Here is a 23740-nt window from a genome sequence, read left to right as displayed (position 1 = left end):
TGAAATGTATTGTTTGCACTGTTTAGATGATTCACAGATTTATTTAACCATTAGACACAATAAACTGTCAAGCAAAGCGAATCAATAATGATCCAGTATCGGGAGAGTTTGTTTAACATGTTTAAAAAACCATAGATGAATATCAGTGTATATGCAAAGTTTTACAAAAAATAAATGTGACATGACCCATTTACCTGTTTACCGTAACAATGAACCTAACTAATGACTTCAGTTTTTGTCTTTTAAGAATACTTATTTTGTTAGAACACTATCGTACAATCAATGTTCTGTAACTTCGAACTTTATCCGTCCTTTTATCTTTTTGATTTCGAGCCTCACTGATGAGTTTTATATTTACAAAACGGACGTATGGCGGCTAAATTTTTGCTTGTTATGGTATAATTGCATTAATGTTAAGATTTACTAAATTCATATGTCGGAATTATAAAAACAACATTTCTTTTACACTTTTATTCAGGAATCGATACATTAAACTTCACGAGACTGTTTGATCAGATTTTCAGAAAATCATAACAGTCTTAGTTTCACTTTTAAGAAATTGTTTAAAAAATGAATAGTGCACGATAAAAAGTAAGTGACTTTCTTTTGTAAGTTTTCAAATAGAAATAGAATTATAGGATTTTTATATATGGTTTTAACCACTACTAAGATAACACCTGGTGGTTAATTCTGGACTTTGATATAATTTGTTGTTAGGTAAACATGGTAAACAAACACACTAAAAACTAAAACGAAAAAAAGAAATACCTTGACTCTTTAAATAAACATTTGACATTGTTGGGTCTCCTGACCCATCTTTAAAAAAAAGTTTTGAAACAGAATTCAATAAAATTGATATAAGTGTCCTTTCGGTTTTTATCACAATCTCTGAGTTTAAAGTTTTCCCCCTTTTCTATTTCTTTAATATTTTTATCACAAACATCCCAAAACTGAATGAGAGGATGCACAGAGCATTTAAAACTATTGATGGTATTGTTATTGGAAGGTTCCATCAAAATGCGGTTAGTTTTTTCCTCTGTAGCACTTCTATCAGTCATAAAAATTTTAATTTTAGACATTATATTTAAATTAGGATTATCAGTACACACATCATTTATATCAGAAATCATACCATCTGTTGTTTTAGCATATGTTTCAGCATGACCATCAGCAAGTTCTTGTAAACCAAGCGTATATGTAGTATTTTCGTTTGACAGTTCAACGGCATAAAAATGTCTTCCACTTTTAGTTGGGGCATCTTTGTGCATAGTGAAATTGTCATTTTCATTAAAATTTCTGATATTTGTTCTTTAGCCAAAATGTTCATTTCCTTGTCAAAAAGTAGAGCAGAACTACAACTTGGGAGTTCACTATATTCAATATTAAACAGATTCAAAATATACTTTAAAATTGGTCCAATATGTTCAACTCCAACCCCATGACTTCGCATAAAATAATAAATTTGTCGTATATGACATTAAATAGTCGACCTTGTGAACTGTCTCAACTATTCATTATCGTTATTATTTGCATCAAATTGATTTTCAATGTTATCATATAAATCCGCTATTTCCATCTTGGAATCTTTAATTACTTTGGATAAGTTTTCATATTGTTTGTGCTGCCCTGAAATTTTCATATGAATCGGACAACCCTTCTTGAAACGTATTGCCATTTCCATAATGTTTTGTTAACCGTTTTAAATGAGCCACAGTTGTTCTGACTCTGGTATATAGGCTGCTTAAATTGACATTGTTTTTATCAATTTTCGTCATGTGACATAACGTAGTATGTAGTTGTTGCCTATTTCCATTACAGCGATCAAAAATTTCATTTATGAGGCCGTTACTTATACAAGTTCTTGGATTAAACCTATTGAAAGTTCATGAGAAATTACCTACATGAAGTAGGCTGCAAAGCAAAAGCAAATAATTTTAAATATTATTTTGTTTAAGACTAAGGTATGTGATATATTATATGAAGAGACTTGATTGAAATACTTTAATTCATTGATTATTATTTATGGACCAGCAGTCGGTTTCACAAAAAACGACTAAGATTGATTGTAAGTCATGAACAATTCAGTATACTTCGATAAATCTTAGTCGTCATATATTTTTTGAGAAACAAACTCCAGGAATTGCAAGTTAAGACTAAAATCAATCTTGTATATAATTGTATTAAAATCCAAAATTTATAATGTTACCCATGTATCTTTGAGATATCTTAAATATCAAACTTACTAGTTAAATTCTTCAACAAACAACTGAATCTTTCAAGACTTGATCAACAAATTAAACCGGATCTTTCATGTGTATCTGTAAGAATAAAATGAATGTGCAAACCAAATAAACCAGCATGCCCCACAGTGAAAGACAGTGTAACATTTCTTAACTTAACACATATAATGCTATATAAAATTAATAGTGCATGTTTACATCATTTAAAATGTGTTAAATTCAGTTAAGACTTGTTTCACTGTGTGACTTTAATTGTTGTTAATTGAAATACAAAACAATAACTCTGGTCTCTTATTTACCTAGTACAGTGCTTATACTCTCATTATTGAGAACCTCTGGTATGCATGCCCCATTAACTTTTGGGTAACATATAAACATTATAAAATAATTAAATAATACCTTGAGACTATAATTATAAAGCATACACTGATTCAAAACATCAGAGTGGAGTTTTCTCCCTTTAAAACAATTTCCATCATGCATATGATACCCATTGTTTACAGTTAATTAAGGTCATATGTGGTTGGTCTTTCAACACCTATAAATAGCTGCTTGAAAAAACTAGAGGCTCTAAAGAGCCTGTGTCGCTCACCTTGGTGTATGTGAATATTAAACAAAAGAAGCAGATAGATTCATGACAAAATTGTGTTTTGGTGATGGTGATGTGTTTGTACATCTTACTTTACTGAACATTCTTGCTGCTTACAATTATCTCAAAAATCTATAATGAACTTGGCCCAGTAGTTTCAGTGGAAAATGTTAGTAAACATTTACAAATTTTATGAAAATTGTTAAACATTGACTATAAAGGACAATAACTCCTTAGGGGGTTAATTGACCATTTCAATCTATTGACTTATTTGTAAATCTTACTTTTCTGAACATTATTGCTGTTTACAGGTTATCTCTATCTATAATAGTATTCAAGATAATAACCAAAAACAGCAAAATTTCCTTAAACTTACCAATTTAGGGGCAGCAACCCAACAACGGGTTGTCCAATTCATCTGAAAATTTAAGGGCAGATAGATTTTGACCTGATAAACAATTTTACCCCAGTCAGATTTGCTCTAGATGCTTTGGTTTTTGAGTTATAAGCCGAAAACTGCATTTTACCCCTATGTTCTATTTTTAGCCATGGCGGCTATCTTGGTTGGATGGCCGGTTCACCGGACACATTTTTTAAACTAAATACCCGAAAAATGATTGTGGCCAAGTTTGGATTAATTTAATCCAGTAGTTTCAGAGGAGAAGATTTTTGTAAAAGATTACTAACATTTACGAAAAATGGTTAAAAATTGACTATAAAGGGCAATAACTCCTGAAGGGGTCAACTGACCATTTCGGTCATGTTGACTTATTTGTAAATCTTACTTTGCTGAACATTTTTGCTGTTTACAGTTTATCTCTATCTATAATAATATTCAAGATAATAACCCAAAACAGTAAAATTTCCATAACATTACCAATTCAGGGGCAGCAACCCAACAACGGGTTGTTCGATATATCTGAAAATTTAAGGGCAAATATATGTTGACCTGATGAACAATTGTACCCATGTTAGATTTGCTTTAAATGCTTTGGTTTTTGAGTTATAAGCCAAAAACTACATTTTACCCCTATGTTCTATTTTTAGCCATGGCGGCCATCTTGGTTGGTTGACCGGGTCACTGGACACATTTTTAAAACTAGATACCCCAATGATGATTGTGGTCAAGTTTGGATTAATTTAAACCAGTAGTTTTAGAGGAGAAGATTTTTGTAAAAGATTACAAAGATTTACGAAAAATGGTTAAAATGGACTATAAAGGGCAATAACTCCTAAAGGGGTCAACTAACCATTTCGGTCATGTTGACTTATTTGTAAATCTTACTTTGCTGAACATTATTGCTGTTTACAGTTTATCTCTATCTATAATAATATTCAAGTTAATAACCCAAAACAGTAAAATTTCCATAAAATTACCAATTCAGGGGCAGCAACCCAACAACGGGTTGTTCGATATATCTGAAAATTTAAAGGCAAATATATGTTGACCTGATGAACAATTTTACCCATGTTAGATTTGCTTTAAATGCTTTGGTTTTTGAGTTATAAGCCAAAAACTGCATTTTACCCCTATGTTCTATTTTTAGCCATGGCGGCCATCTTGGTTGGTTGACCGGGTCACCGGACACATTTTAGAAACTACATACCCCAATGATGATTGTGGCCAAGTTTGGATTAATTTAACCCAGTAGTTTCAGAGGAGAAGATTTTTGTAAAAGATTACTAAGATTTACGAAAAATGGTTAAAAATGGACTATAAAGGGCAATAACCCCTAAAGGGGTCAACTGACCATTTTGGTCATGTTGACTTATTTGTAAATCTTACTTTGCTGAACATTATTGCTGTTTACAGTTTATCTCTATCTATAATAATATTCAAGATAATAAACAAAAACAGTAAAATTTCCTTAAAATTACCAATTCAGGGGCAGCAACCCAACAACGGGTTGTCCGATTCATATAAAATTTCAGGGCAGATAGATCTTAACCTGATGAACAATTTAACGTATGTCAGATTTGCTCTAAATGCTTTGGTTTTTTAGTTATAAGCCAAAAACCGCATTTTACCCCTATGTTCAATTTTTAGCCATGGCGGCCATATTGGTTGGTTGACCGGGTCACCGGACACATTTTTTTAACTAGATACCCCAATGATGATTGTGGCCAAGTTTGGTAAAATTTGGCCTGGTAGTTTCAGAGAAGAAGATTTTTGTAAAAGTTAACGACGACGGACGCAGGACGACGACGACGACGACGACGACGGACGCCGGACGCCAGACGCCAAGTAAGTATATTTTTCTGCGTTTCGTAGTATAGTAGAAAAATAATGTATTGCACGGTTCATCAAGACTAAGTGTAGTCACGTGTTCAGAATGACCAATGGTCAAGGTTTTTTATGGTTTGGCGCCAAATGTATTGTCCGTGTTAAGGTCTTCATTCTAGCCGTGGACGTTCGATAGTAAACAACACAATGGACGAGCCGGCGATTAAACAGTTAATAGCAAACGAGGTGCATAACGCTGTCCAGAGTTCTCAGAATTCCATGCTTTCCAGAATAGACAATCTGATGAGTAACAAGCTAGGTTCTTTTGAAAGTTCCATGAAAGAATCCCAGAGGCAGCTGTCCGATAGCCAAATTGCAAAGATAGAAGAATTGACAACAGACAATTACGAGTTCAAACGGAAGGGTAATAAAGAACAGCACAAGATCAACACCAAAATTATCAAGAAGATGAAAGAAGCCCAATCTAACCTTCAAGACAGTCCAATGCGAAACGATCAGATAGATGCAGCAACCCAAAGAATTGGTGAAGGTATAGATTTGCTAACACATAGGCAAAAACTTGTGAAGATGGCTGATCAATCAGAAAGCGGGTGGAAGACGGTAGAGGAATACCAGACGAACAGTCTAGCAGATAATTCCGAAGACGAGAAAAGAATACGCAGAGCTGATGTTAGAGCTGCACAGAAAATGAAAGCAGAGAGAAAGACTAAGAAGAGTAGATTTACCCCCATTTCGCACCCCACATCAACCAGATCGAGTGCACCCATACCTGTTCAGACATCATTACCTGTACACAGACCAGGGAAATGTTACGAATGTGGAAAATCAGGTCATTGGCGTAAAGATCACGCTGCAATGAAGCAGAGCTTTGATAAGATAAGTTTTGACTTTGAATATTTATCAGATTGTCAAGATTTCGAAGAATTCGGTATTTCCGATTCTGAAAATATAAGTATGATTGTTTAAACAAGTCTAGTTTTCTAAACGAAAACAACATGTCGATAAGTAAACAAGTAGATAATAGATCGCCGATAGGCATGCTTAAAAAGGCTTTTAATCATTGGACAAAATCAGGTGCTAATGATCACGTATTAGACGTGATAAAGAACGGGTACACACTACCTTTTTACACTGTACCAAGCATTTGTTTTTTAAAAAACAACAGATCGGCATTAGATAATCCTGAATTTGTACATAGTGAGATAGAAAAATTAATTAGTTTAGGTTGTGTGTCAAAAGTAGATCTCATACCAAAAGTAGTAAATCCTTTGACAGTAGCTACAAATAAGGATAAGTTGAGATTAGTTTTAGACGCCAGGCATGTAAATCCGCACTTGCATAAATTTAGATTTAAGTATGAAGATGCAAGTGATGCAGCAAATTTGTTTAACAAGCAAGATTATCTGTTTTCATATGATTTAAAATCCGCATACCATCATATTGAGATATTTTTTGAACATAAAACATATCTTGGATTTGCGTGGGAAATTTCAGGAAAGATTTCCTATTATGTTTTTAATGTATTGCCATTTGGTATTTCAACAGCTGGTTACATTTTCACTAAAGTTACTAGACCGGTAGTACAGTATTTTAGACAAAAAGGTATAAAAATCATCATGTATTTAGATGATGGCATAGGTGGAGGGGAAAATTATGAGAAAGCATTAGAAATAAGTAATCAAGTACACACAGAATTGCAAATGTTTGGGTTTCTTATAGCAGAACAAAAATGCAATTGGCAACCTTCTCAGACAGTTAAATGGTTAGGTTTAATATGGGACATGTGTGTTGGTAAGGTTTATGCGTCACCTGAACGATTAGATAAACTGAGAAATTTTTTAAAACATTTTCTCGAGAAAATTTCTTCAGGAAACTGCTTCTTTAAAGCGAGGCTAGTGGCTTCATTAGTAGGTCAGATAATTTCTATGCAAGCAGCTATGGGTAGTGTGGTTAGATTGAGAACTAGGAGTCTTTATGAATGCATAATGCAAAAAGCTAGTTAGGATTCGCCAGTTTTAATTAAAGAAATGGCATTCGATGAAGTCGTTTTCTGGAAGGAAAACGTAGAGTTCCTCAATGGAAAGGAACTGTTAGACGAGAAAGTCTGCACCAGTGTGGTGTACACCGATGCCTCTGGTACAGGCTTCGGTGGGTATATAGTAGAGTATGAAGAAAGCGAAGTAATAGGTTCATGGAAACCTGATGAACAAGTAAAAAGTTCAACTTGGCGTGAACTTGAGGCAGTTTATAGGATGCTTATGTCGAAATTGATCTATTTGAAGGGTCAAAAAGTTCTATGGAGAACTGACAATCAGAACGTTATACACATATTATGTAAAGGTAGTGTCAAGTCAGATCTACAAACAATCGCAATAAATATTGCAGACATATGTACTAGGGAAAAAATTCAGTTAAGCCCACAATGGATACCCAGAACTGATAACGTAAAAGCTGATTTATTCAGTAAAACGTCAGATTGTGATGACTGGGAAATCAAAGAATATATTTTCAACCATTTTGATAAAAAGTGGGGTAGATATTCAATAGACAGATTCGCGTCAGATTACAATAAAAAATGCATACGCTTTAATTCAAAACATTGGTGCACAGGTACCGAAGGTATTGATGCGTTTAATTATACATGGGCAGGAGAGAACAATTGGATTGTTCCACCTCCTAGTTTGATTGCAAAATGTATTTTAAAGATACTACAAGAACACGTTACATGTACATTAGTAATTCCCAAATGGACCTCAGCAGCCTTTTGGCCAATGTTGGTGACTGAGGGGGGGAAACTGAAAACTTTTATTGTAGAGTCAGAAAGTTTCTCCTCAAATCATATTTTACGAGGAAGGGGAAAAAACGGTATTTTTGGTATGTACAAATCTGTATTTGACATGATGGCATTAAAAATTTGTTTTTAATTCGTTTAAAAACACATGTATATAGAATATAACAGCTGTTACGAATTGGAACAATTATTTTATGCAACGAAATAGATATTTATTGTTTAATTTATTTTGACAGGGATTCAACTAGGACAAACAATAGAAGACGAAATATTGGCAGCTGGTGTGACGTCAGATAACTTTTCAACTTTAGCCGATCGAATGGTACATTTTTTATTACATTCTAGAAGTGACAATACAACTAAATTATATCATGGTGCTTTTCGGAGATTCGAGAAATTCATCATTTCTGAAGGCGGAGTGGCAATTCCAGCAGAACCTATTCACGTGTCATTGTATTTAACCAAACTTTTAGACAGTGGTTCTTCGCACAGTGTTTTACAAACTGCTTTTTATGCTATTAAGTGGGCGCATAATATAAACAATTTCGATGATCCGACAGATAATAATTTCGCCAAAAATTTGTTAGAATCCTCAAAAAGACAAGAGCATAGTCCAAAAGTTAAGAAAGATATTATTGACTCAGCTGATATAGTTAAGCTTTGTGAAAAGTATATTTATAATGAAGACATAGGTGTAATTAGAGATTTAGTTATGATAGTGCTTGGTTACTCTGGGTTTTTACGATTTAGTGAAATCAGTAATATAAAATACAAAGACGTTAAATTTTGTGAATCACATATCGATATTACTATAGAAAAGAGTAAAACCGATCAATACAGATTAGGTGACTCGATAGTTATTGCCAAAGGTCAATCCGCAGCATGTCCTTTTATTTTACTAAAAAAGTATTTAAATTTAGCTAAGATTAGTTCGTCAGATGAATTCCTATTCAGACCTATTTTTAGATCAGGCAGATATTATAGTTTGATATATAAAAACAAACCACTTAGTTACACTAGGGCCAGAGAATGTATTGTCAATCGTTTGAAAGAAGTTTGTAAAAATTTGAATATTGGTTTGCATTCACTGAGAGCTAGTGGTGCTACAAAAGCAGCGAATTCCAATGTAAGCGACAGGTTTTGGAAACGTCATGGTCGTTGGAAAAGCGACTCGGCAAAAGACGGGTATGTCGCTGATTCATTAGAACATAGATTAGATGTGACCAAGCATTTAGGTATTTGATTTTTTAGGAAAAAATGTTTTTTCTAGTGTTTTGTACTAACTATTCTGCGCCCGTTCTCTGTGGATTTCTATAGTTCGTCCGTACGGCAAATGCAATATATATATATTTGTTGAGTTATTATTTAGATTTATATAGTTTGAAGTATAGTTCAATTTGTATTTGGTATACTGGTCAGTCAACATTGAGTATGTTTGGTATATCTAGTTTGGTATAGTAAATACGTATATTTTTCTGCGTTTCGTAGTATAGTAGAAAAATAATGTATTGCACGGTTCATCAAGACTAAGTGTAGTCACGTGTTCAGAATGACCAATGGTCAAGGTTTTTTATGGTTTGGCGCCAAATGTATTGTCCGTGTTAAGGTCTTCATTCTAGCCGTGGACGTTCGATAGTAAACCACAAATTACAAGTGTATATATTTATATATAAGTATGTTTATAAGCAGTGGCTGTTTATTTTTGTATTTGGTTTTTTAAGCGCTGGACTTGACGCTTTCTCTGGAAGTGGTGTCGGCATTACCTCGAGTCACAGGTTTCCATGAATTTAGTTATTTTTTATGGTTTTTCCTGGGTGGCATTCATCACTAATGACGGAGATGAAGATTCAAAGAATAGAATCTTTTATATTGTTTATGAAATAGACAAATCTGTTAGTCTAATTTATCATTTTGGATTGATGTATTGTAATAAATATGTATCGTTACATAATGTCTGATTGTCAGATTATATCATATTAAACGCCGGCTAGTTCGTCAAATGGCAAATGGTTGACAAGATAATAACCAAAAACAGCAAAATTTCCTTAAACTTACCAATTTAGGGGCAGCAACCCAACAACGGGTTGTCCAATTCATCTGAAAATTTAAGGGCAGATAGATTTTGACCTGATAAACAATTTTACCCCAGTCAGATTTGCTCTAGATGCTTTGGTTTTTGAGTTATAAGCCGAAAACTGCATTTTACCCCTATGTTCTATTTTTAGCCATGGCGGCTATCTTGGTTGGATGGCCGGTTCACCGGACACATTTTTTAAACTAAATACCCGAAAAATGATTGTGGCCAAGTTTGGATTAATTTAATCCAGTAGTTTCAGAGGAGAAGATTTTTGTAAAAGATTACTAACATTTACGAAAAATGGTTAAAAATTGACTATAAAGGGCAATAACTCCTGAAGGGGTCAACTGACCATTTCGGTCATGTTGACTTATTTGTAAATCTTACTTTGCTGAACATTTTTGCTGTTTACAGTTTATCTCTATCTATAATAATATTCAAGATAATAACCCAAAACAGTAAAATTTCCATAACATTACCAATTCAGGGGCAGCAACCCAACAACGGGTTGTTCGATATATCTGAAAATTTAAGGGCAAATATATGTTGACCTGATGAACAATTGTACCCATGCTAGATTTGCTTTAAATGCTTTGGTTTTTGAGTTATAAGCCAAAAACTACATTTTACCCCTATGTTCTATTTTTAGCCATGGCGGCCATCTTGGTTGGTTGACCGGGTCACTGGACACATTTTTAAAACTAGATACCCCAATGATGATTGTGGTCAAGTTTGGATTAATTTAAACCAGTAGTTTTAGAGGAGAAGATTTTTGTAAAAGATTACAAAGATTTACGAAAAATGGTTAAAATGGACTATAAAGGGCAATAACTCCTAAAGGGGTCAACTAACCATTTCGGTCATGTTGACTTATTTGTAAATCTTACTTTGCTGAACATTATTGCTGTTTACAGTTTATCTCTATCTATAATAATATTCAAGTTAATAACCCAAAACAGTAAAATTTCCATAAAATTACCAATTCAGGGGCAGCAACCCAACAACGGGTTGTTCGATATATCTGAAAATTTAAAGGCAAATATATGTTGACCTGATGAACAATTTTACCCATGTTAGATTTGCTTTAAATGCTTTGGTTTTTGAGTTATAAGCCAAAAACTGCATTTTACCCCTATGTTCTATTTTTAGCCATGGCGGCCATCTTGGTTGGTTGACCGGGTCACCGGACACATTTTAGAAACTACATACCCCAATGATGATTGTGGCCAAGTTTGGATTAATTTAACCCAGTAGTTTCAGAGGAGAAGATTTTTGTAAAAGATTACTAAGATTTACGAAAAATGGTTAAAAATGGACTATAAAGGGCAATAACCCCTAAAGGGGTCAACTGACCATTTTGGTCATGTTGACTTATTTGTAAATCTTACTTTGCTGAACATTATTGCTGTTTACAGTTTATCTCTATCTATAATAATATTCAAGATAATAAACAAAAACAGTAAAATTTCCTTAAAATTACCAATTCAGGGGCAGCAACCCAACAACGGGTTGTCCGATTCATATAAAATTTCAGGGCAGATAGATCTTAACCTGATGAACAATTTAACGTATGTCAGATTTGCTCTAAATGCTTTGGTTTTTTAGTTATAAGCCAAAAACCGCATTTTACCCCTATGTTCAATTTTTAGCCATGGCGGCCATATTGGTTGGTTGACCGGGTCACCGGACACATTTTTTTAACTAGATACCCCAATGATGATTGTGGCCAAGTTTGGTAAAATTTGGCCTGGTAGTTTCAGAGAAGAAGATTTTTGTAAAAGTTAACGACGACGGACGCAGGACGACGACGACGACGACGACGACGGACGCCGGACGCCAGACGCCAAGTAATGGGAAAAACTCACTTGGCCCTTTGGGCGAGGTGAGCTAAAAGCCAAAATATGTAATTATAAAGTTAAGATCTTGAGCAGATATCAATTGTTAACAAATATATGTACTTTTTGATTGCCTTAAGTAAGTTCAAAGCCCCAAGACAGGATTAAATATATACATGTACTAAATTTAGACACAATTATTTCTGGATAATTAAAACAAGGTGAACTATTACATTGAGGGTGTGAACTCTTCTTCACATATACATGTAAAGAATCTGGAGATCAAATAAAACAGAGCTGATTCAAAATATTTACCTTAAATTGAAACCTTAAAGTCAATATTTGGTAAGTTTACATAGGACACTTTGTTGGTTTTTCTGAATTGTTTTACACCTTATGTTACTTTATCTAATAAATGAACACAGATACCCCCACTGGCAAAAGATATTAATTTCCAGGCATGTTTCATGGTGGTAAAACATAAAAAAAATGTTTGGAACTGTGAAAGACCAACAATTTTAACCACATGTGTGCTTGAAATCATTTGAAAAACTATTTGATAGTCTATTGTGGAAACAAAAAGTAAGATGGACTGTCGAACAGAAAGACAGAATTTGATAAATGTGAACGGACGGACGGACAGAAAGACACTTAAAACAGTAAAAACCCTAATTCTGTTTTCAATGTTTCTTCTTAACCATCTTGAAAACATTACAATCAGAATCTGAGTCTGTGCTATTGATGCCAATTGTACTTGTTTTCATAGATGGGGAGGAACGATGACATAGAAAGCCAGAAGGATAATTTGTTGCTGGCTCAGCAGCTATATTTTCTGGTGAGACACAACTTATTTTCCTTTTCAGTGTTTTCTGTTTTAAAATCCTCTCTGAATCACAAGATGAAGTTTTATTTACATCATTTGTTGCTGATAAAACTTCATTAAGTTAATCCTGCTGAGAAGCAGAAAGTTCAGAATTTTCTCTATTGGAAGAAAAAAGATCTACTGAACCAACTGCTTCAACTGTGATGTCAGTTTTATGAGAGGATCCTGAAAACAAACTCATTGAGTTGTCATACTTGGAGTCTGAGGAGGCCAAATATGTTACAGTTTGTACTACTGAATATGTGCCTCCATGACTCCATGTATGATTACTTGAGCTTGAATCTTCATCAGCATGATCACGTGTAAGCTGTAGGTATAAACATGGATCAGGTTCTACAACTATTATAGCAAAATCTCCATAAATATACCTACGCATTATAGCCTCACGAGCATTTTGATATAGATCTAAATTTTTATTTATGATATAAAACTCTGGGGCATGCAGCTTTATGATATCTTGCTTATTTTCAAGAGATTTCAAAAGTATAGTTCTTGATGTCATTCTTATTTCCCTGAAAACATACATTAAATAAATTTAACATACATTTTCAACTTTAAATATGACTTTTTAAAAAAAATACCTGTTTAACATACATTTTCAACTTTTAATATGACTTTTAAAAAAAAAATACCTGTTGAACATACATTTTCAACTTTTAATATGACTTTTTACTCGTTTGGTTATTAACAGGGCGGACCATATGAGTATTTGGACCATATAGGTATTTTTTTTAAAATTACATTATTAAAGTTTCAATAATACAAAAACTGTATCTAAAAAAAAACGATGAGGGTTACATGACAATGTACCGTGATACCGAGGTCTTGGGCCATTCCAATATGTCTACGATGTTTTTTAAGAAGCTCTAGATCTCAAATATCGTAACATGATTGCAATTCACCATATTCACAAGACAACTTAAAAAAAGTTAAATAAACCTTGTTGAAGGCCGTAAGGTAACCTATAGTTGTTAATGTCTGTGTCATTTTGGTCTCTTGTGGACAGTTGTCTCATTGGCAATCATACCACATCTTCTTTTTTTTTTATATTTGTCACTTTCCAGTGACTTCTTGTGTAACAGTTCATTAAGAATTTTTTGGAATTCATTTTTTTAAGTCGGCATATTGCCATTCACTCGTAATAACAAATCGGTAATGACCATAGGTAATGACTATCGGTATAAAATGTGTTTATTATAGTTTTGACAAGTAAGTAAAATTAACTATATTAAACTTTTAATTTTGATTCAGCTAATATTTCTATTATAATATAATAATAAAATTACCTATACGATAGCGTCTGAATTCGGTCATACCATATGAAGAGTTTAGAAGTATTAAAAGTAAACTGTAACAGAGTGTTAATTACCCCGACCATACGTGTATGGTCCAAATACTCATATGGTCCGGAACACATACATAATCTCAATAAATTCTTCGCAACCCCAATCCACACCCATTCAATTTATCACTTATACAGAAATATGAAACAATATTAGAACTGCAGACAATTCGCTTGTGTGTTGAAACACATGCACAACATATGCCAAAATTGCATTATCGTGAGAAAAGTCATTCCAATAGGATTATACATATAGATAAAGAGATAATACATAAATATAAGAAAATGTGGTATGAGTGCCAATGAGACAATTCTCCATCCATCATAATTTATAAAAGTAAACTATTATAGGTCAAAGTAATGTCTTCAACACGGAACCTTGGCTCGCACCGAACAACAAGCTATAAAGGGTCCCCAAAATACTAGCCATGTAAAATCATTCAAACAGGAAAACCAACTGTCTAATCCATGAAAAATCGAGAAACGAGAAACACTTATGAACCACATCAACAAACGACTACTATACATCAAACTCCTGACTTAGGACATGTGCAAACAATTGAAGCATTTTTAAACATGCCCATATACTACAAATATGTCACTTCCTAAGTTGCATTAAACATTTGAAGGCATATACTATAGTTGAACATTATTTTGTCTTCTTTTCGTGTACAAATTGACATTATCTACTTACACTGTCAAACATTCGATCGTTTGAAAATGGACAGCAAAATCGAAATATTAATACGGAAAAGAAAAAAAGTCCGAAAGATCGTAAAAGCAAGATTAAAAATAAATCTCAAGATACAAGAAGAGATTGATCTTGATTCAATCGCATATAGAGAAACATCTTTCAAGATGAATAATGATTGAGGCCATAATCGGCCCTTACCGGACCTACTCCTTTAACAGTTAAAGTTTATTTATCTCTGCTAAAAAGTGTTTTTCGAAACCCATGAGTTGCATATCACACAACTTTAAAAAGTAAAAGAAAACATTTATAATTTTCGAAAAGTTACAACGGCCAGGAAATCCGTTTAAGTTCTTTAATGATAGGCAATGCCATATTCGTTTAAGTAGTGTCGAAAACAAAAACATTGTTTTTGTTTACACAACAAATTTTATTATCCAATGAAAGAAACCAACAAAGAATGTCTTAATTTTCTTTACAGCCTTTCGCATTCGGGGTCATGCTAACAATATCTTACCCATTTTGAAGTTATTATCCCCATTCTGGCAATCCAAGAAGAAGTATGCATATAAAGTGGAACATGAATAAGAATTTCCTTATTTAATCCTCTGTTTTACAACCAGTCGTATTGTGAAATGATGCAGGTTCCAAAAATTGATTTTTCTTTGATATGATCGTAATTTGTTACCTTGATGACATCTTTTTAAAGGTAGCTTTATTTGACATCGATTTTTCGAAAATTGAAACTCGGAAGTTCTGTGAAATTATTTAGAGTCTGTTTAAATGTCGATTGCATTTGAATGAAAGTGTATTGAATCAATATTTTAATCATAGAAAACCGTTGGTGCAAGGCTTATATAATTCAAATGGGACACAGTTTACAAGGACTGACGAGATATGACTTGATAATAGCAGAATGCCATTATTGATTTCATTGACAAGTATGTGCACCATTGGTAACGATGGATGCACAAGCCCCTCAATGTTAATTCAAGCAAACAAGAATAGCAAAAAAAAAAAAACAATCATCAAAGAGATGATGCATATAAACAATAATCTTTTTGTTAGCACTAAATAGTACGTAAACAACGCGTAGGATAAGATACTTGTTGGTTTGTAATTAGTTCGTTGACATGAATCGGTTAAAATTAATGGTGATAGATAATTGATAAATGAAAAAGAAAAACAAGAAAAAAAACCACATCTTATATTTAACTAAAATACTTCATGCATTGAATGACCTTAAACTCTAAATTACCTATATTAGTTGGTGTTCATGTTATTTAACCAAATATATAATTTATAAATGTATCAAAAAGATGAAAGCATTGCAGGTTTTTTTTTAAATATCATATGATACAATAATAAGGAGTAGTCAGAGGAAAATTAGATGTGAATATATGTAAATATATTGGCTATTCGAATCACACATCTGCTTACTAATTTATAAAACAATTGTCCGAATATATTTGAAAACATTTGCAATCACAAAAAATATAAAAAAAGAAATAAATAATAATAAAAAAAGAATAATAATAAAAAAAAAAAGAAAAAGAAAAACAAGCAGACAATTTATTAAAAACTAAAAAAAAAAAAAAATAGTTAGAAGCAAATACAAAACGAGTCTTAAAGTTTGTGCTATGATAATTTAATTTGATTTCAAGCTTTATTTATATAACAAAGTATTCTAGCTTACTGTTGGCATTTTTAACTTTTTGGGATTCGAGCGTCACTGATGAGTCTTTTGTATATGACACGCGCGTCGGCGTATATATAAAATTTAGTCCTGGTATCTTTGATGAGTTTATTTACAACCACTTGCACTACACGAAATTCCGGATTTGAAGAGGTATGCAAATGTACTTGTCTTAACCAATAACTACATTTATAAACTTGTTTTAAGGAAATCAATGCTAGCACTGCATGCAATAATCCTATATCGATAAGTCATCAAATTGCCAAATATGAGAGTACAAGGATAAAGGCTGTGGATTTTCTATAAAAATCTTGATTTATTTGCCACAAAGTCCTCTTTTTCTATCAAATTCAATGGAACTGTAAAAAATAATGCTTTGCATCAAGTTTCCCCTTGGAATATGTACAATATGGCCTATCTCTATTATTCATTATATCTGTAGTTTTGATACAATTGAAGTTTGAAAAGTTCGTACAAAAATGGCTACAGAAGGGTACATAAACCTTAAAATTACAAAAGAGGGCTGCTAGATTAATACTAGAAACAGACCCATTCGCTCCTTCTGCACCCTTATTCAAACATTTAAACTGGATGACAGTTGAACAGAGAATAAAATATCATAAGTTAGTGATGACATATAAGTGCATTAAAAATGATTCCTCGCAGAAAAACTAAGTCCATTTATAAGTAAAATACGGAAAAAATGGCATTTTATTTTTACAAAATTTACTTCTGGATACTTTCTTATGATCATAAACAAGCTTCTGTCCAAGTTTGGTAGAAATTCAGTATAGTTTAAGAAAGTTATTAAAATTTCAAAAACTTTAACCACAGAGTGAATATTTGTGGACGCCGCCGACGACGACGACGACGACGCCGACGACGACGTAATGAAGGATCGCTTAGTCTCGCTTTTTCGACTAAAGTCGAAGGCTCGACAAAAATGAAGATTAGAAAAATGGGCAAAAAAATGAAGATTAAAGAAAAAAGGGGTTAATTTTTTGAAGATTAGAAAAAAAAAAGGGGTTAAAATTAAATGTTTACCCAAAAACAGACCCCCCCCCCCCCCCCCCCCATCCAGACTCTCCAACATGGTAATTATACCACATCTATTTTTTGTAATCAATGAATTTTGCAAAAGATTTAACGACTGGAGAATTTCAGAAAAGGTATCAAAAGTTCACATGAATAATTTTAGCGCTTATCTGTATATTATGAACATTCATCTATTACTTTATAAATAAAGTGTATTTACTTTCAATTCTTAGTTTACTATTCGATCCATGGTGGTCAATTGATATAGTATACAAACCTTCTTAATTTAATAAACTCTGTGACCGTCGTGGATAGTAAACTTGAAAATGATAGCAGATAGAATTAAAATACACTTTATTCGTAGTATATGTTCATAGTATACAGAAAAACGCAAACCGGAAGTCTAATCTGACTTAAAATTTCGTCCAATGACGGGACAATATCCGGATGACTTTTTTCTCGTTTTTCTCCCAAAATAACTCAATCTGAATAATCATATGAATGGATGACAAATACGACTATGTACTGTACCTATAGGACACAGAGGCGTGTTGATTAATTTATTGTGGAAAGAAGAGAAGCGACACACAAAATGAGGTCTTCTCGTTTAATCGTGTTGATTAATTTATTGTGGAAAGAAGAGAAGCGACACACAAAATAAGGTCTTCTCGTTTAATAGTATAGATATGTATTTATCAAGTTGTACAAAAGTCGAACATGAAAGAATGTTGTTGCTGTTTATAGTTAACACGTGTTTAGTTATTTATAGTAAGGTCGGTTTGTATGGGGTTTAAAGTTTCATGCACGAGTGAATTAAGGTAGTTTAAAGTCATTTGAGCCATTGCAGTTAAAGTGACCAGTAGCACTTTTTCCAAATAAATAATACAATAATGTTATATTATTTATTTTCAGATTTGCTGACCTTTAGTATGCGGTTACCAGCACCAGATGAGAATGTTTGGTGTGTTTACACAAAAACATTGATTTCATTATACATATACGAATAATAAATGTGCACTTGTCTCTGCAAGTGGCGTCTCCCATGTGAGAGTTTGTGGTTATTTGATAAATATTTTATATTCGTTTGAGTTTACGAATTAGAACTTAAGTTCTAAAATATAGCTGAGAATTGTTTGTATTGTAGTAAATTTAATTCTTTGAAATTTTATTAAATACGCTATTAAACATTACTAAGAGACAATTAATACAACAATTTTGTATTTTATAAATTAGTGCCGTCAATAAATAGAAGTCGTCATAGAACAGTCTCTAGTATATATTTGTTTAGGGGCCAGCTGAAGGACGCCTCCGGGTGCGGGAATTTCTCTTTGCATTGAAGACCTGTTGGTGGCCTTCTGCTATTGTCTGCTCTATGGTCGGGTTGTTGACTCTTTTGCAAATTCCCCATTTCCATTCTCAATTTTATCATTTTCATACCGGTATTCGAAATGACTCGTTTCATTGCTATTACAAAAAATATGTCATAATAACTGTACGTGTAGGAGCCAGGGGCAAAAAGGGGACAAAACTATGCCCCCACCCATTTTAAGACAAATTTGAAACTAAAAAATGAAAATGAGAGAACAATCACTAAATTTAAGATTATTACATTACATAGAAAATAGGTTTTTTTTCTTGTCACTTTCAGAAGTTTGCCTCCACCCCTTTTCAACACAAATTTTTTTTAAACTTATCCATTCTTATAAATGGCATATTTCTTTACGAAGGTATACACAGACAGACGTGCCGCCGGAATAATCTCAGCTACAGCGGAGGGGGCATTAATTTTAACGCTTGTCTGTCTGTACGTCCGTACGTATTCATTGGCAAATTTACAAACTGAAAGTTTCCGCAATTTAACTTTATTTTGCCTCAAACAAATACTATGAAACTTATACACAATGCTAATTGCCACCACACTGAGATCAAGTAAAAATGTGGTTGGCATCACTTTCACCGTTCGAGCCTTTTTATAAGTGGAAAAAATGTTTAATTTGTCGTCTACGCGCTCTAACTTTATTTGCCTCAACAAAATGTTATGAAAGTTACATACAATGCTTTTTACCACTTCAACAATGAGCAAACTTCATACCACATATGCAAATCATATAAAACCCCGATGTCATTATATGAAAAAGAGGACTGCTTCAAATGCCATCAGCACCACTGAACCAAAATGTACATATGATACATATGCGGATAATTAGTATGTTCCAGAGAGGTATACAGCCAATAAAAACATAAATTAAAGCTGGTACTCCAGGAATATATTCGCATAGGAGTATTTTCACCTAATTTGACACAAAGCTTCATCTTTTTATCTTTATTATAAAAAAAGTTTCTGTAGCCTGTTGTACTCGTCGTTTAATTGCTATTTTAGGAGGGAAATGATGTTTTTCAGTGCAAATCTTTTTTTATTGTTACTACCAGAAAGTTTTCTTGTAAATTTTTAACTTCTAGTGTCTTTGCTAAAACAGAACCAACATTGAAAGATCAAGTTTTCAGTGTTTACTTAGAAGGTAATATATTGACACTAGATTACCCAACGACAGCAATGAAAAAATCCGAAAACCCTGTGTAAAATTGATATCCAGGAACATTGCAAAACATTTTCACCAGTTTCAAAGGCGGTTTCGGGTTAAAGAAATAACAGAAATAAATAGATAAATAATCATTTAAAAAAACAGTTGAAATTTTATATTACATTCACATATAGTATGTCAAAACTATGTAAGCATCCTCTACAATGAAGGAAAATTTGTCTTTTCGGACACAATGCGAAATGCTTAATTTCTTACAGCATAAAACTCTCAATGTGTTCCCTGTGTGGATAAAAAAACAACAACGCTACGATCTCCATTCTTCGCCTGCCTATTCTCTTATTTTACACCTGAAAATAATTCTAATTCATTACACCGAAAAGTGGACGACATATTTTTTGTGTTGTATAAATGAGGATGGTGCACATTCTGCATGTGCCTGTCCCAAGTCAGGAGCCTGTAATTTGGTGGTTGTCGTTTTTTGCTGTATATCAAATTTGTTTTTTCGTCTGAATTGTTTTACATTTGTCATTTTGGGGTCTTTTATAGCTGACTATGTGATATGGGTTTTACTCATTGACAAAGGCCGTACGTTGACCTATAGTTGTTAATTTCTGAGTCATTTTAGTCTCTTGTGGAGAGTTGTCTCATTGGCAATCATACCACATCTTTTTATTCTTATATTATGAAAGATTCTCAAGTCATGGAAAGAAGAAGAAAAAAATCGAATAAGGATTGAAGTGACACTCGACATATCTCTCTCCCGGAGTAAAACTGATAACAAGAAATGTTTCATTTGTCTGACATAATGTCGGCACATATCCTTTGAAATGTTTGCCTGTGCACTATTATATTAATAATCTACGGTATATTTTATCAGATCAGTTGATCAGATTAAGATAATATTTATTGTGTTTGGATTTCAACTGCAATAAAACAGGATTATCTTTCTTGATTTGCGAGTTTTGAATTCTGAATTATGAATGATCCTTCTCGTAGTATTTGATGATAAAACACAACATATATAAATGTTGAGGATGCGGTCACTTTTATTTTTGACAAAAATCATTCTGAAAAGGATTTTTGTTGGCATATTTGATAGATTTTTCATGTCTAATTAGTTATCAAAGGTACCAGGTTTATAAATTATAATTTAGCACACCAGACACGCGTTTCGTCTACATAAGAATCATCAGTGACGCTCATATCAAAATAATTATAAAGCCAAACAAGTACGAAGTTGAAGAGCATTGAGGATCCAAAATATCTAAAAGTTGTGCCAAATACGGCTAAGTTAATCTATTACTGGGATGAGAAAATCCTTAGTTTTTCGAAAAAAAGTTTTGTAAAGAAGAAATATCTAAAAATGACCTAGCTTGAACCGGAGTGTTTTTAATGACTAAATCTTACACATTAACTAATTGAATAAACTAAAATAGACACTAAAAGTGTTCAAAAAGTTTCAAAAATCTTTCGTCAGATGAACTTGAAATTTGAGGCCATAATCGGCCCTTACCGGACCTACTCCTTTAACAGTTAAAGTTTATTTTTCTCTGCTAAAAAGTGTATTTCGAAACCCATGAGTTGCATATCACACAACTTTAAAAAGTAAAAGAAAACATTTATAATTTTCGAAAAGTTACAACGGCCAGGAAATCCGTTTAAGTTCTTTAATGATAGGCAATGCCATATTCGTTTAAGTAGTGTCGAAAACAAAAACATAAAACATTGTTTTTGTTCACACAACAAATTTTATTATCCAATGAAAAAATCCAACAACGAACGTCTTAATTTTTCTTACAGCCTTTCGCATTCGGGATCGCGCTAACGTTACAGTATCTTACCTATTTTGAAGTTATTATCCCTATTCCGGCAATCCAAGAAAAAATATGCATATAAAGTGGAACATGAATAAGAATTTCCTTATTTAATCCTCTGTTTTACAACCAGTCGTATTGAGAAATGATGCTGGTTCCAAAAATTGATTTTTCTTTGATATGATCGTAATTTGTTACCTTGGTGACATCTTTTTAAAGGTAGCTTTGACATCGATTTTTCGGAAACTGAAACACGGAAGTTCTGTGAAATTATTTAGAGTCTGTTCAAATGTCGATTGCATTTGAATGAAAGTGTATTGAATCAATATTTTAATGATAGAAAACCGTTGGTGCAATGCTTATATATTTCAAATGGGACACAGTTTACAAGAACTGACGAGATATGACATGATAATAGCAGTATGTCATTATTGATTTAATTGACAAGTATGTGCACCATTGGTAACAATCGATGCACAAGCCCCTCGATGTTAATTCAAGTAAACAAGAATAGCAAAAAAAAAAAAAAAACAATCATCAAAGAGATGCTGCATATAAACAATAATCTTGTTTATCTGTTTTTTAGCACTAATTAGTACGTAAACAACGCGTAGGATAAGACACTTGTTGGTTTGTGATTAGTTCGTTGACATGAATTGGTGAAAATTAATGGTGATAGATAATTAGTAAATGAAAAAAAAACAAAAAAAAAACCACATCTTATATTTAACTAAAATACTTCATACATTGAATGACCTTAAACTCTAAATTACCTATATTATTTGGTGTTCATGTTATTTAACCAAATATATAAAATGTATCAAAAAGATGAAAGCATTGCAGTTTTTTTTTAAATATCATATGATACAATAATAACAAGTAGTCAGAGGAAAATTAGATGTGAATATATGTAAATATATTGGCTATTCGAATCACACATTTGCTTACTAATTTATAAAACAATTGTCCGAATATATTTGAAAACATTTGCAATCACAAAAAATATAAAAAAAGAAATAAATAATAATAAAAAAGAATAATAATAAAAAAAAAGAAAAAGAAAAACAAGCAGGTAATTTATTAAAAACTAAAAAACAAAACAAAAATAATTAGAAGCAAATACAAAACGAGTCTTAAAGTTTGTGCTATGATAATTTAATTTGATTTGTATAACAAAGTATCCTAGCTTATTGTTGGCATTTTTAACTTTTTAGGATTCGAGCGTCACTGATGAGTCTTTTGTAGACGACACGCGCGTATATATTAAATTTAGTCCTGGTATCTTTGATGAGTTTATTTACAACCACTTGGTCGATGCCACTGCTGGTGGAGATTTATTTCCCCGCGGGTATCACAAGCTCAGTAGTCAGCACTTATTGTGCTGACATGAATTATCATTGATATTGTTATATTTATAAATTAACTGTTTACATAATTTTGTATTTTTTTTTTGAAATACTAAGGCTTTTCTACCTCAGGCATAGATTACCTTAGCTGTATTTGGCAACACTTTTAGGAATTTTGGATCTCAATGCTCTTCAACTTCGTACTTTATTTGGCGTTTATAACTTTTTGGGATTCGAGCGTCACTGATGAGTCTTTTGTAGACGAAACGCTCGTCGGCGTATATATAAAATCTAGTCCTGGTATCTTTGATGAGTTTATTTGCCACACTGGTTAGTTTTTCTATGAATTTTTACAATAACAATAGCAAATGATACCGTGGAGAAGTATCGACAACCAAATACGTTTTACAGATCTTTTCATTTGATTTGATTTGATAAATGCCGTTTTGTGCTTCTTTGTTAAATATTTGTTGTTTTTATTGTGATTTAGATTAACAAAAAATGTTGAATGCTGTAACCCAATTTTTGACATTTTTACTTATGTCGAATAGTTTTGTTCACGTATCGTTGTCAATGTAATGGAATGTGATGCGACTGCCATACAAATGAGAGG

General features: G+C 32.7%; 1 protein-coding gene across 4 annotated transcripts in view; it reads right to left on the bottom strand.

The window, feature by feature from the left end:
- The window catches only part of LOC143056828 (uncharacterized), a 48499-nt gene extending 26611 nt beyond the window's left edge, over positions 1-21888 (bottom strand). For 3 of the 4 annotated variants that reach the window (XM_076229992.1, XM_076229994.1, XM_076229995.1), the window contains exons 1-2: positions 15211-15452; positions 2244-2318 (exon numbers count right to left, since the gene is read on the bottom strand). The gene's annotated coding sequence lies outside the window, so the exon portion shown is untranslated. Of the gene's footprint in view, positions 1-2243; positions 2319-15210; positions 15453-21808 lie in introns of those variants that run through there. The other variant, XM_076229993.1, reaches the window with a different exon arrangement.
- Positions 21889-23740: the final 1852 nt, after the last annotated feature.

Source organism: Mytilus galloprovincialis, chromosome 13 (assembly GCF_965363235.1).
Source record: "Mytilus galloprovincialis chromosome 13, xbMytGall1.hap1.1, whole genome shotgun sequence".
NCBI lineage: Eukaryota > Metazoa > Mollusca > Bivalvia > Mytilida > Mytilidae > Mytilus > Mytilus galloprovincialis.
Note: the sequence above shows the minus strand (reverse complement) of the source record. Positions and strands in the feature narration are given on the sequence as shown.